Source organism: Rhea pennata, chromosome 1, assembly GCF_028389875.1.
Source record: "Rhea pennata isolate bPtePen1 chromosome 1, bPtePen1.pri, whole genome shotgun sequence".
Lineage (NCBI taxonomy): Eukaryota > Metazoa > Chordata > Aves > Rheiformes > Rheidae > Rhea > Rhea pennata.
Window position 1 is genome coordinate 93,494,690 of NC_084663.1, and position 13,100 is coordinate 93,507,789.

Sequence of the window (13,100 nt, forward strand, 5' to 3'; positions counted from 1 at the left end):
GCTACTGGAGTGGAAAAATTGCAAGAATGAGAATCCTATATTTTGTGGCTAAGAACAGGAAAGGAAGAAATACATAGATGAGGTGATGAGAGGCCCACTTGTAGCAGCAACAAAAACAATTTTTTTTTAAATGAATCATACATTCCAGGGTTCAAAATATAGTATCCTAAGACTAGCTGCTTTTAACAGGGTATTATGGGTATTCATATACCATGTACTTTACAATTAAAAAGAGAGAACTTGTGTCATATACTAAGGCTTTCCTTAGGAAGCCTTTCAAGGTAACACACAAGAATGTAGGAATATCCAAGTGTTTACGTAGCTTTTTCCCTCTTTGCATAGTTCACTGTTTTATTAACTAGAAGGTCTGGTTAGAGATAAAACCCACTTTAAGTGCAAAAGGCTTGTCTGTGCAGACAGAAAAGGGAAAGGAAGCTGAGATTCCTGACATCTTTTCTCAATAGAAAGAGTCACAGATCAACTGACTGAAATTTCCTGAACCTTTGTTTCCATATTTGTGAACTATGGCTAAAACAAAGGCTTTCGTGGGGCATAAGCTATATTTCAAAAGTGTCATCAATCTACTGAGAGCAGAGGCCTGGATGTTGGTAAACGTCAGCTTTCAGTTATAGGATCTGAAACAGGAAATAATAGAAATAGATAACGTTATCCCCTAAGATAGGCCACAATGCGTGAAACAGAAAAAAAATAGCATTGCCACAACAGCTTCTTTGTGAATGGCGAGACAGGGACTCAGGCTTGTATTTAAATGTGTCTGTATAGATTTACATATAAACACCAGTCTGAGATGGGTCAGTGAACGTACTAAATGAAGGCACCATGGTATTGTTCTGCATTGTCCCATGGATTCCAGTAAAAACACTTAGCAATGCCTAGTCACATGTATTTCTGACTTTCTAGATAGTGTTATTCAACTTGCTTCTGGGCATAATAGAAAGGAACTTATTTTTGCAGAAATGGAACTACAGAGATTTTACAATTAAAATGGACTTGCTATGTGAACAGGACTTCACGTAGTTACCCCTGTATCACACTCTCTATTTGAATGAGAGGCTGCCTTCTACAGTACTTAGATGAGCAGTGGAGAATTCCCCTAGTTTGAATGTGTTTATTTTTTCCCGCATACATGGAGTGAAAAGATTTTTTATACTATTTTTTCTCCTATAAATGAGTTCAGCGTCTGCAGGGTACTACTGAGAGAAGAACATATCCCTTAATTGTGCAGTTCTCCAGTCATAGAATCAGCTATTGAGGGGGATTAGGAAAGAAAAGTCTGTTTCAGATTAAGGGATCATTCCAAAGGTTTCTATCTGATGCAAAGAACACCAAATGTTTGCACTACAAAAGGGCCAGAATCCTTCAAAAAGGATGGAATGGGAAGAATACAGTAGATGCAGAGTAACTTTTTGCAATGACCTGCCCAAGGATGACAAATGGATAACAGGAGAAAGAACAGTCATTAGAAAGGGTTGGAATTAAGTTATAAACTTGCAGCAGGATACATTACATCTTTCAAAAGAGTATTTTTTTTTAAGTAGAACTCTAGATAAAATAAGGGTCAGTTCCAAAGTAAAAAATTGAGCAATAATTCAACACTTTCCAAAATATTAAAGCAAAAAAAAGTCTGGACAAAACTGATTTGTGCCTTTCTGGACAGCTTAGGATCATAAAAGGGAGTTATTGGCTTTTCTGTGACTCTGTATCACTCCTTTCCCCTTTCATTCCTTAGTGATTTATAAAACTTGGCAGCTTATTATGCAGCAGGCTCATCAAATGGTAAACTCATCAGTAACTATCTAGCAAGACTTTAGCAGGCCTATGAATAAGGAAAGGATATTTTAATTTTTTAAGCACCAATATAATTTACACACTGTGTTTACTTGGAGGCTATTTTTCATGAAACATATTTTACTGACCTTAAAAGGAGATGGACTTCTGTATCTTGTGAGGCATTGCATTGGGACCTGATGCTGGAATAGGACCTGAATGTTAATCAAACTTCAACATTGTCTGGGAACAGGTTACTGCTTCAGTGGACATTTTTGTTTATCATTCAGAATAAATAAACAGCTCAGAACTATGGAGCAAATGCTCTTCTCATACCTGTTGGCTTAACTGTCAATGTCGTTAAATAAAAACTTTTTTTTGTTGCAAAACCATTGACTATTCAATTCAGTGCAATAAAATAGATAAAAACAAGATTTTGAATGTGTGAGGCATCCATACATATCACTAGATGGCACTGCAAAGCAGTTATGGTATAGTTAAATGGCAATCGCAGCTGCTGTGCTAAAGGTTGGGTGATAGACCTGTATTATTGGATAACAAACTGGACAGTCTGTCTATATAGTCATGTTCACTAAAATAGGGTTGGATACCAATTCCCATGTCTTTGAAGCTTGTTTAACTCATATGTGAATAGACTTTATTTTAATTCCATAGAAGGCACAGTAGAAAGTCTGCAAGGTCAGAAAAAGATTGTTGAGAGCTAAATGGGATCATCAGCTGATTTCCCATTCCCTTTGTTCCTAGACAGCGGCTTGCAAGAGCAGTCTCTGAGAAGTAATGGACTCTAGAACACAAAGATTCAACACAAAAATCCTCAGTTTTCTTTCTGCACGAAGACCCCCTATCTATTGTTCTTGCAAGGGAAAAGAGACTCTCATTCATACCAAGCTAATTGATGGAAATCAGGGATAATAACAAAGTTAGGGCTGCTTCTATATTGAATATGGCCCTGAATTGCCATATGTCAGGTACACCTCTAACTTCAGAGACTGGTTCACTGAGTTCCCATGAAGTCTGTAGTGTAGTTGAGCCTCACAGTGAGTTTCTAACAATTTTACTGGAAGATGCATGTCTATTAGTATTTGAGATTAGCTCCTTGGACTTTGGACTTTAATAGCTAAAAAAGAAAAAAGGGGGGGGGGGTAGTAGTTTGCTTGCCACATCACTAAGAGCTCTGAGAATCAGGCCGATATGCCTTCTCCCCACTTACTCTTTCAGCTGAGTTTAGCTCCAAATGACACTTGAGCTACCACTTTTCTTCCAGTACTGCCTTCAGTTACACCTGTGTAGCTCTACTGGCAGCGTTAGAACTGGCAGATATGAAAAGGGAGGGCAATTCAGCTGTGTCTTTACAGTTTAGTTAACAAATCTGTTGATGAGGTATGAGTCAAAATAGACTCCAGCTCCCTCTTCCAGAGCTCTGCCTGTTCTGTACGGCCAGCAAGAAGAGAATGCAAGACCTATTTTTGTCACTAAAATCAGGAGGCTTCTCTCTAATACCCATGGGAACTGGAACTTGTGACTCAGAAGGGCCCATGTTTACTTAGGGTAGAATTGCACCTGAAGTTCGAGTGGAGACTCCCTAATTTTCTTCTTTCTGAACATATATATCTAATACTGTCAAGGACTAGAATGCCAGAATCACTTGGAACAGATGGAAAAGGCCTATATAGTTGTCTAGGACTTACTCCTCTGCCAAGAAGATATTCTCCAGTGCTCTGTCCAGCCCAGATTTAAGTGATTCAGGCACCATGAGTTTTTGCCATCACCACTGGGAAGTCACTTGCAAAGTTTTAACACATCTCACCTCTTGGCCTCAGAATCCTTCCCTAGACTTGCCTTTGTCCAGTGATCCCATCAGCCCTGGCCTTCCCTGTAAAAATACTCCTACCCTTTGATTCTTCATATCACTGCTTGCTTTGGCTTGTCATTTGCCCACGCTTAACATATCTGCTTCTTTCTTTCTCTCCTCATAAGTCAATCTCTCAGTCTCTCAATCACTTGTTCTTCTCAAAGAGAATTAAGTCTCTCTCTCTATAAATAGTTCTGGCTGCTGTTCCAGTCTGCTGCTGATCTTTCCATTACCAAAATTTCTTGTCATTTTATAGCCCATCATCTGCTGTGCATGATGGCATGCAGATGTTAGTCATACAGATGTTAGACATTTTTGGCTACCAGTACAGCAGTAAAGAACTATTTCACTAACTCGAAACTTGAGATCTTGCCTTAAATGAACTAGGCAATGCATGGTTAGTTCTGTGTTGGGTTCCCTTTGCTTATTTATGTTGATGAACAAAATCACATTTTGCCATTTACATTTGCAAAAAATATTCATTCTTCTCCTTCAGATTGTTCATTGAAAAAAATTCCTAAATACTCCTCTTTGCTAAGATGCCCCTACACCACTACCAATGAATTAACTGACATAAATTTTGCTGCTGGTGTGCCACCGCAATGGCATAGCATTTCAGCCTCCACTGTCTTATTATTCCTTGAGCTCTTGCATCTATCAATCTAAATCTACCTACTGTCTTTAACAGAGACTATAATCTCCCTGAAGAAGCGCTCTTCTTGTTATTCCAGATTTTAACTGCATCCTTACAATAGCATCCTTGCTGTAGCCAGGCTTCTAATAGCCCCCATAGATGAAATAATAAAACTCTACCCCTTTAACAAATTCTTAGTGGCAGCAAGAATGAGGTTATATCAGAGGTAAGAGTGTATTTCCAATGTTGAGATTAAGGGCAAATACTCTTGGAGTGTTGGTCACAGTTTTAGCATCAGACAGTTATTAACAACAGATATTTCTAGAGAGTTTTCAAGACAAGATGGAATGGGGGATGTTAGTGAAAATGGGATACCGGTATATTTCATATTTCAGTGGGTATTTTTTGATTATTTGCAAACCATAATAGGTTTGGGTTGCTTTGGCTGTTTTTTTTTTTTTTTTTTTTTTTTTTTTTTTTTTCTTCCTCTAGGAGAGATATCAATTATAAGGCTAGTAATGTAAATGAAAAACAGAGAATAGAGTCTGAGGGAAAGGAGTTAATGTACTTGGATAAATGACTCCATCTATATTTTGATTCTCCCAGTACTGACACACTTAAGTAAAGCAGCACTAATGGCTCTGGTAATTTGTGTGTTAAAAATTCCACTGTTACTGGAAAAACCCCAAGTCACCTCCCCTCAGTGGAAGCAGAAGCTTGCTATAGTAATTATGGAAAAAATAACAACATCCAGACATGAAAACTTGGACCAATTATTTCACCTGGGATCTCTTTCACAATATATTTGCTTTCTCATTTCTTCTCCTTTTTAATTTTTGGAAGGCTGTGATCTCCCTTAAGTTTTTAGCTTAATTGTATCTGATAAATACAAGCAAAATCCAAGAGACCTCACTGAAGGCAGTAATTTTGCTATTAATTTCAAGGCAGCTGGGTTCATCTATCAAGATGAACATGTGTAGGTTTACATACAAGGTTGCTTCAACGTGAAGATAAAGCAAAACCAGCATTGCAAATATCAGTCTTTACTATGTATTTCTCTGAAGAAATCTATTATACAGATTTCCCTATACTTTGTTTTACTCATTTTGGAGATCATGAGTTCTCAGGGGGTCTTTAGCACTAGTGTGTCTATTTAAGGTGATCTGATGGGGAATTAAACATACTTATTTTGGTCTTTCAGGTCTGCTTCCTGCTTAGTAGCACAGGCCCGCCACTCCTGTCTCTTGGACTCAGCCCATTCATTGCAATGAAATATTGACAATATCAGATTGGTTTATGGTATATATTTAAACATAAGCTGTCTGGATTCGGAAGTCACCCTCTAGTCCTACAAAATGTACAGAAGTACCAAACTCAATAGTAAGAACTTAGAGCACTATAGTAATATTAGTTCTTCTAGTACATGGGAATAAATAAAGAATTCATAGACAGCCCTGTAAGAAGGATCTGCATGAGAAGGGCAGCCACAGTTTGGCTCTGAAGGCTTAAAAATAGCAATATAAATGGCATCTGTATTATAAGGGAATCAGATCCAAAAAAAAAACCTTGAAATGCTCTCTAATATATAGCCTATCAGATGTGTCATTTCAGATGTGAGCCTCTACAGGGTATAATCCAAGAACAGCAGCAATATATTAATAAAACACACTTCAACCACATTTTTTTCTGACAGATAGTACTTTCTCACTGTAGCCCAAAACATATAATGAAGTCCAGATCTCACTAGTTACTGGAATGTCCTTTGTCAATAACAGTGAAAAACATTTCTCACTCTGCAGTGTGAAAGTCAGCTGTGGAATTTATGTGCATAAGTTCTTCCACCCCTAAAAAGTATATTATATCCCAAATGAAAATCCTGACACTGATTGTGCGTTGCAGAGACCACTCCTTACCTCTGCTGTACAGCCTAATCCCTTCTGCATCAACTTTGTTTACATGAATTCATTACTGGGGAAGTAGACTACCTTGGCAATCTTAAAAACAAAGCTTTTTTCTTTATTGTTTGATTCTGGTTTTCTTTCTGTTATTTTCTGTTATTCTGTTTTCTGTTACTGTTTGATTAAAAAAAATCAACACAAGCAGCAACAAACAGGAAAGAGAAGGGTATGTACACTTCCTCAGTGTTAGACACCATATGAGGGACCAGGATGCTTTGTATTCTTCGTTCTTTCTGCTAGAGAAATCAAGTTAGAATTCAACAGTGTTGTTGGTTTTTGCCTAGTGGAAACCTATCCATATGATACCAGTTTGCGTTGAGTTCTGACCTGAGGTGAGTTTGGGTCAATGACCTTAAAAAAAAAAAAAAAGCATAGTTCCCAAACTCTTTGGGCCAATGTCAAGCCTCAAGATTTATTTCACCATTCTGCACCCTCATTATACTTTCAGCTGAAAGCACCGGAATAGTCAGCACTGTTCTATTGCCAGCTGCTGACCACTTGCCATAATCTCTTGAATTATGGTTTGAGTACTAGTTGCCTACATCATTCTGCACACATTCATGTTTCCAGAAGAAGTGCAGGAAGATCACTGAATTTATGTCCCTTTAGACTGGTGGAATGACAAGATTAAGAAAATTAGCCATCCATCCCTTCTTGTAGATGAGGAGATTCTGCTTCTACATAGCTACAGAAATAAAATAAAATTCAGTAAGGGAACAAGCAGAACTGTATTGACCAGCAAAACAGCATACTCAGGAGGCTGGCACAGGCTGGTCCAAAACAAATGGACCCACTTTAAAGGAGACTATGGCTCCTCATGTCTTCCTAAATGATTCAACAGCTTTTGACTCAATTTTCTAAATGCCCAGGTTTAAGTAGATACTTGCCCATTTCTTCTCTGTTTCTCTGTATTTTTCTCCAAGCCTTTTGCTTTTCATCTTCAGAAGGCCCCTCTTTTCCTCCTGCGTAGCTGGACATAGAGAGAGGGTAGTATACCCTGCAAAGTGAAAATATGTGTAATGTTATTGGTGTGGGATGCTAGTCCAAGGAAAGAAATGAAAAACACTGGGCTTCTAGCCAGTTGTACTCCTTTTTCACACTTTTATAACCCCATCTACAGACCTCTAGGCTGTTGCAGCACTTGCTCACTTTGTAGTTGGAGCAGCCACCATGCTGGATGCACCTCTTCTCTGCCATCCACAAAGGAAAGAATCCAGAAGTGTCTGGCAGAGAAAATCTAGCTCAGTCCAAAGGAGAGGAGAAAGATTCATGGGCTGTCACTGAGGCAGACACCAGAGTACCTGATTTTTCTCATTCACACAATGGAAAGAGAAAAGAGTGACTCCACTAGAGAGAAAATACTATATTGCTCCTGTTAGAAAATAAGGATAGAAATGGGTCATGAATGCCTGCAAGTGAGCATAAACAACTTGACCAAAAGAGTGGTACGTTATGAGCACATGATAGTATTTCCAGCAGTCACACTCATTTTCACGTTCAGGCTTGAACTGTCGTTCAATCTGACCCAAAGCAAAGGGATAGAAACATTAAATTCTCTTTTTGTTTCAGTCCCTTGCCTTGCCTTGCCTCCACGGAGTCATGAGAGCACTAAAGCAGAGGATTTGACTCTTCTCCACTGACTAGTGCTAAATGCTAGGATGAAAATGTCTGCAGCTGTGTAACTAGCAATTTCTTTTGTTCACCTGCAAAGCATTCTGACATATAATGGAGAGTAATCACTAAGTGCTGTCCTGCTTTGGAAGGCTCTTCTATTGGTGAACTGTAGAACAGTCTGTTTTTTAAACATGATAGTCTTCCACTCCTCTCCCCTCAATTTTGTAATCAAAACAAGCCTTAAAAAAAAATATGGATTTAAATTATAGGGTAGAAGAAAAAGGTTTATAATCCAGAGTATTTTAGGATAGATAGTAAGACCCACAAATATGTAAGAAACAACCTCCTTTGATTCAGTGGGCTCTATTTTCCAGCAGAATCTCACTGAAGTTCTTCTACCAGCACAGAGGAGAGCTGAGTCTTTCCTGGTAAGAGAATGAGTATTGCAGGGTAATTTCTAATTGATCAGCTTCTGAAGTGTGCAAAGCCATAACTGATTTCTTTTGGATATGACATTCATCAAAAGGATTGGACCTCAGAGCTTAATAATTCAAGTCTTTTAAGAATTCAAGTCTTTGTGCATAAGCAACTAGCACCAGCTTCCACCCTGCTCAAATCTGTTTTGTACCAGAGAGTGGGTGGCAAGAATTTCTCCTCTACTCAGAAGGGCTCTACACAGGCTGGTGGTTCTCCAGACAAAAGAAAGGAGAAAGAAAAAGCAAGCAAGCTGGAAAAAGCAGGTGGCATGGATCATCATCTGGACCTATGCTGGCATAAAGCCCTCCTGCGCGAGGGGCAAAAGTGAGATGAGAACCCAGGCCTTGCAGCTGGTGAGTTCATTGCCATGGCTGAATTTATTTAGCCATGTAGGTGTGTGATTTGAGAGGGGTAACCAACTGCATTTCATGGGACAATCTTGAACTGCAGTGTCATGAAAGATGTCAGTAGTACAAGTTCCTCTATGGAGCTAGAATAGAGGGAAGTTGGCCCCACTCATTGATAATGGGAGCTAATGAAGTCTCTTTCCTAACCTCCCAAGTAGAGGCTGACTTTTTCTTTGACTGAATGCTACAGATCAGCAGCTGTATCACTGAGAAACCATTTGCAGCACCCTAGCCTTATCAGTCCCACCAACTTGTAACAACATAACATCATTTGCAAGGCCAGCAGATGGCAATCTTTGTATTCGTTTGCTATCATGTATAGCACTTTATCTTAGTGTACATAACACCAATTGCATCAGTCACTTTGGGGCAGAACTTGTGTCAGTCCTGGCCAGAAGATGTTTTGTTCTTCCTGGCTGATATTTCCATTCCAGATGTCAACCAGATGTAGAACAAGAAATTTAACTGTGGGAGCTTTTCTCTCACCACAAGCCCTGTAAAATGGACAAGGAGAGGTGCTAAACTCAGGGTCAGCTAGAGCACAGGCCAATAATAACACCCAGACATCAGAGTTTCAGTGTATCTCAAATAAAGCCTAGACCTTTGGGGCTGTAACCCTGTCAGTACCTACGGGGTTTAGCCCCAGATAGTAACATTTATTTTTAAAAGGTGTAATATTTATTTTTAAAGTCTGAAGTGCCACATTGCACCATCAGTTTCTAAGCAATATCCCTGGGGGCTCCACAGAATAAAAGTATATTTAAAAAGTGAAGACTCCAAAAGGGCCACCTCATTTATCAAAAGATCCTTTCTGTTTTAGGAGGTTGATCTGACCAACCAGGCAGTGCTCTTTTTATTATGGTTCACTGCTTTTGCAAGCTTCTCTATACTGACTCCTTTTCCTGCTTACATACAAGGGGGCTGCAGCACAATTCCCCTGTTTACACTATTAGTTGTTATTTCCCCAGCTGCTGGCTGGGTTATGACCCCAGTCAGATCACTAATAATAGCCTCTTCCCTTCTTAGGAAAGCAAGGAGCCAATGGAGTTCAAGAAACCTGTCCTTTCTTTAAGCATTAACAACGTCTGGCTTCATGAGATTCCGACTCTGGCTCTCTGTATTCTAATAAACCTTCACTGGCATCGGCAGGGGAACCTAAACATGCTTATCTGGCTTCCAGCTCCCCTTCTCAGCCCTGTACAAGGCAGCTGGTGCTAGCTTTCCCAAGCCCCTTGCCTCTTGTCACCTTCCTTGTAAGCAATTCGTGCTCAGCTCTCTGGACAACTGCCTGGAAGCCTAGTGCGAAATAAAGCTCTGCTCGCTTACTCCTCTGACTGTCTCTTCATGTCTGGTACCTTCTTTCTCCAGGTTTTGTAGGACTGAGACTGAAGCCTAAGATTCAGGAGATAGTCAATTTCCCTGTTAATTCCTTAGCAACTGAAACAGTGCAGCTGCATGCAAACCCCTTTTCACAACTGATATATTTAATTCTGATATCTAAGATAGAATATAGAAAGACTCACAGTATTGTCGTTCTTAAACAAAATGGACATGATATTAACTTTCAGCTCCTTATTAAAGCCATTCTGAAGGCTACAGGGTTTGTACAGTTGTATTCCACCTTTCTAGCATTGCCTGTGTCATTTCAATGGGATAAAAAAATCATTTCTACAAACCTCCAGAGAACTGCACTGATCAGGTTCTCAAATTTTTTGCTCTCAATTTGTTTTGTTCTCAAATTTCTGCATATATATGTCCATGGACATCTCAGTCCATCCTTTTGCCATGACTTCCAGTCCAGCTAAGCAGATCTCCTAGAGGATTGATTTGAAAACAGCAGTAGAAAACCACAACCATGACTATTAAAAAAATTGCAAGCTACTTCAGATCTGAAGTTGCCAAGAATTAATTCCTAATCACTGGATATCCTTCTGCCTTTCTCTGCTGGATTGAAAAAGCTATTTACTTTCCTAAGTCTCTTTTCTGTACATGCCTGAGAAGATCATGACCAAGGTGTGGCCATGCCTCCCCTCACAACTATCTTCAAACTTTTCCCACCTCCACCTTAAGAGGATCATTTCCAGACATCAGGTCACTTTTTGAACCTTTTCCAATCCTTTCTGAAAAGCTTGATATGCATGGCAGTAACAGCCATACTGGTACTATATACGGCTTCCTAACTGCTCTTTGATATGCAAAGATTTTGATATGCAGTATCAAGCCAGAAGCTTATTTTCAGTGGCTTATCTACTGCGATCTTGATGTCCTTTACAGAATATCTACCTTCTAGGATTTTTTTTATCTTGTTTCCCACATTTTTTGCTTCTTGCTGTATGACTTTGCATTAACCCTTTAAAACAAACATTCACTTTGCCAGGAGTTCTATGCTAGCTTGTATAAATGATATACTTCTGAGGAAATTCTGACGCCAAATATTTCAGCAGTCATTTCAGTTACCAGTCATTAAATTTCTCATATTTGATATAGATACTAAAAAGCACTACCCTTGCAAATAATCCCTGTGACACCACCTCTTGTTGTGTGATAGTCCCTCTCTAGAATTCGTTTGCAATCTGTCATCTGTAGCGTGCTACTTTTTCTAATGAGACTGTGAGAGCAAAGCAAGGTCCTCACAGAGATTCTTCAGTGTATCTATAACTGGGTAGAATAGACCACAGGAATAATATGGAAATCCCTGTTTCTTTCCTGCAAAGTCAGGTACCGGATGTCTTTTTCTTGGCTTCATTAGACCTGTGCAGATAAATGATGTTTTCCTTCTGTGTGGTTTGAAACTATCCTTAACAATAACACTGAGGTAATATAATGCAAAAAAAAAAAGTTTCATTTATCCCTAAATTAAATATTTGGCTTCAGCTTTGGTAGGGTGACTTCTTTTTTAGTCTTTGTAATATAACTGAAGGAAACATTGAAATGAAAGCTCAGTTTGAATTAATTCTTTTTCTTTAAAAAGTCACAATGAATCACAGAATCATAGAATCAGTAAATTGGAAGGGACCTCTGGAGATCATCTAGTCCAACCTCCCTGCTCAGCAGCATCACCTAGAGCATGTTAGACAAGGTTGCATCCAGGCAGGCCTTGAATATCCTCAGAGAAGGAGACTCCACAACCTCTCTGGGCAGCCTGGTCCAGTGCTCTGTCACTCTCCCAGAGAAGAAATTCCCCCTCATGTTCAGGCGGAACTTCCTGTGCTTCAATTTCTGCCCATTGCTTCTTGTCCTGTCACACGGGACAACTGAAAAGCGTTTGTCCCCATCCCCGTCCCCTTGACAACATGCTAATATTTAGAGATTTGATTTTTTTCTTGTCAAGATTAATAAACCAGCAGACCTGCCACTAATATAAGTTTAAGTGAAAAATGTTATCCACCCTTGTTCCTCAGAGCTCCAGTTTTGTATCCCTGTAAGAGGTACAATCCTTCTACTTCCCAGTTGATATAGGATATCATATTCTGTATTTAGAGCACTTTGTGATTCCTGCACCAATCAAATCACCAGTGGAGTCTTTAGGAAATCAATTTGCAGCAAGCTTCTCTTCTGCAGGTAGATCCAAACTCTTTCTGCTCAGCAATCCCATTTGCACAGCACTGAACCCAAGCTAATGTGTCTGGCCTTGCAGCAGGCTCGGCACTGGGCTGCACACTGTTACAGAGTTGTCAGTGTGGTGCAAGCCCTTGCCTGGCTGGCCCAGAGCCTGGGCAGAGCAAATACTTGGAAGGGAGTCTGGGAGAGCTGAGCATTTTTGCGTTCCTGTTACTGTCAGCACAGGTATTCATCATCCTACCCAGGGAAGAACACTGGTTGTAAAATGCAAACTGTGCACGCATATTAGCAAGAAACAAAAATACCACTAATGTTTATCGGTGACAACATAAACATGTAATCGGTGACATTTTTACTTGCTACAGTAAAAATGTAGCAAGTTTTCTACCTTTGAAACATTAATTTAAAGGGAAGTAGCTTAGAGTTTCATTTTTTTTTTCTCTCCCTAAAATAATTCAGGTCAAATTCAGAATTTTATCAAGGATATTTAGCAGAATTTCTGTAAATAAGAGAAATCCTGGGAAACTGTGAAAGTAGTAGTAAAGTCATAGCTGGTTTTAGGTGTTATCCATCAATTATCATCAAGTGGTGTTTCTTTACTCTGAAGGTGTATGACATGCTGTCGCTTGTGTGAATCAACTTAAGACCAGGTGCTGGCAGTGCTTTGCCAGTTTATGTCAGCTCAGTAGAACAATGTCATTTATACCAAGAGGGAGAACAAAGGATGTTACCCTGTCTTTACCCATGTCTCTTTAGGTATTTTTGCACATTTTCCCTTTTTTTAATTT